The sequence below is a fragment of the Lolium rigidum genome, chromosome 7 (assembly GCF_022539505.1).
Source record: "Lolium rigidum isolate FL_2022 chromosome 7, APGP_CSIRO_Lrig_0.1, whole genome shotgun sequence".
Lineage (NCBI taxonomy): Eukaryota > Viridiplantae > Streptophyta > Magnoliopsida > Poales > Poaceae > Lolium > Lolium rigidum.
Window position 1 is genome coordinate 112,743,109 of NC_061514.1, and position 2,773 is coordinate 112,745,881.

Below are 2,773 nucleotides of genomic sequence, written 5' to 3' on the forward strand. Positions count from 1 at the left end.
GCATAGCAACTCACATGAAATTCAACAAAGAGTAATTGATGGCGTCCCCAGTGAACATGGTTATCGCACAACAAGCAACTTAATAAGAGATAAAGTGCATAAGTACATATTCAATACCACAATAGTTTTTAAGCTATTTGTCCCATGAGCTATATATTGCAAAGGTGAATGATGGAATTTTAAAGGTAGCACTCAAGAATTTTCTTTGGAATGGCGGAAAAATACCATGTAGTAGGTAGGTATGGTGGATACAAATGGCATAGTGGTTGGCTCAAGTATTTTGGATGCATGAGAAGTATTCCCTCTCGATACAAGGTTTAGGCTAGCAAGGCTTATTTGAAACAAACACAAGGATGAACCGGTGCAGCAAAACTCACATAAAAGACATATTGTAAACATTATAAGACTCTACACCGTCTTCCTTGTTGTTCAAACTCAATACTAGAAATTATCTAGACCTTAGAGAAACCAAATATGCAAACCAAATTTTAGCATGCTCTATGTATTTCTTCATTAATGGGTGCAAAGCATATGATGCAAGAGCTTAAATATGAGCACAAAAATTGCCAAGTATCACATTACCCAAGACATTTATAGCAATTACTACATGTATCATTTTCCAATTCCAACCATATAACAATTTAACGAAGAAGAAACTTCGCCATGAATACTATGAGTAGAAACTAAGGACATACTTGTCCATATGCTACAGCGGAGCGTGTCTCTCCCCCATAAAGTGAATGCTAGGATCCATTTTATTCAAACAAAAACAAAAACAAAAACAAACCGACGCTCCAAGCAAAGCACATAAGATGTGATGGAATAAAAATATAGTTTCAGGGAGGAACCCGATAATGTTGTCGATGAAGAAGGGGATGCCTTGGGCATCCCCAAGCTTAGACGCTTGAGTCTTCTTAGAATATGCAGGGGTGAACCACCGGGGCATCCCCAAGCTTAGAGCTTTCACTCTCCTTGATCATGTTGCATCATACTCCTCTCTTGATCCTTGAAAACTTCCTCCACACCAAACTCGAAACAACTCATTAGAGGGTTAGTGCACAATAAAAATTAACATGTTCAGAGGTGACACAATCATTCTTAGCACTTCTGGACATTGCATAAAGCTACTGGACATTAGTGGATCAAATAAATTCATCCAATATAGCAAAAGAGGAAATGCGAAATAAAAGGCAGAATCTGTCAAAACAGAACAGTTCGTATTGACGAATTTTAAAATGGCACCAGACTTGCTCAAATGAAAATTCCCAAATTGAATGAAAGTTGCGTACATATCTGAGGATCACGCACGTAAATTGGCATATTTTTCTGAGCTACCTACAGAGAGGCAGGTTGGAATTCGTGACAGCAAAGAAATCTGAAACTGCGCAGTAATCCAAATCTAGTATGAACTTTTCTATCAAAGACTTTACTTGGCACAATAAAACACTGAACTAAGACAAGGAGAGGTTGCTACAGTAGTAAACAACTTCCAAGACACAAAATAAAAACAAAGTACTGTAGGTAAAAACATGGGTTGTCTCCCATAAGCGCTTTTCTTTAACGCCTTTCAGCCTAGGCGCGTAAAGTGTGTATCAAGTATTATCGAAGGGTGGTGCATTCTCAGCGGGGTGCGGAGTTTTCTCAACCAGACATAGTATATTAGATACATAAGTTTTAGCATCTCCCTTTTCATTAGTCTTAGGCGTGCTACTCTCATCAAACAAATTTTCAGTGAACAAGCCAGCATAGTTATTTTCTAGTGCATCATTCATAGCTAGGAGCTTACATGGTATTGGTGCTTTGATCTCCCCACCATCATCAATATTATTAGTGTATCTTATTCTATCCATGTCCATCTTTTCAAGGAGACTAACAAAATTAGTATGAGAACCAAGCATATTAAATTTAGCAAAGACCTTTCTAGCTTCTCTTGCTAGACCACCAAATTCTCTAAGAAGGGTTTCTAAAACAAAATCTTTCTTTTCTCCTTCTTCCATATCACCAAGTGTGAGAAACATGTGTTGGATTATAGGTTTAAGATTAACAAATTTAGTTTCCAACAGGCGAACTAAATGCGCAGCAGCAATTTCATAAGTAGGCGCAAGGTCTACCAAGTGTCTATCTTCGAAATTTTCAATGGTACTAACATGATTGAAGAATTCCTCTATATTATTTCTCCCAACTATAGACCCACGTCCTACCGGTATGTCTTTTGTGGTAAAATTAAAAGGAAACATGATGAATCAAGTAAAGTAAATGCAAGTAACTAATTTTTTTGTGTTTTTGATATAGCAAACAAGATAGCAAATAAAATAAAACTAACAACTAATTTTTTTGTATTTTGATTTAGTGCAGCAAACAAAGTAGTAAATAAAACTAAGCAAGACAAAAACAAAGTAAAGAGATTGAGAAGTGGAGACTCCCTTGCAGCGTGTCTTGATCTCCCCGCAACGGCGCCGTAAAAGCCGCTTGATACGCGTACAGCACGCGTCCGTTGGGAACCCCAAGAGGAAGGTGTGATGCGTACAGCGGCAAGTTTCCTCGCATGAAACCAAGGTTATCGAACCAAGTAGGGAGCCAAGAAGCACGTTGAAGGTTGATGGCGGCGGGATGTAGTGCGGCGCAACACCAGAGATTCCGGCGCCAACGTGGAACCTGCACAACACAACCAAAGTACTTTGCCCCAACGAAACATTGAGGTTGTAAATCTCATCGGCTTGCTGTAACAAAGGATTAACCGTATTGTGTGGAAGATGATTGTTTGCAGAAAACA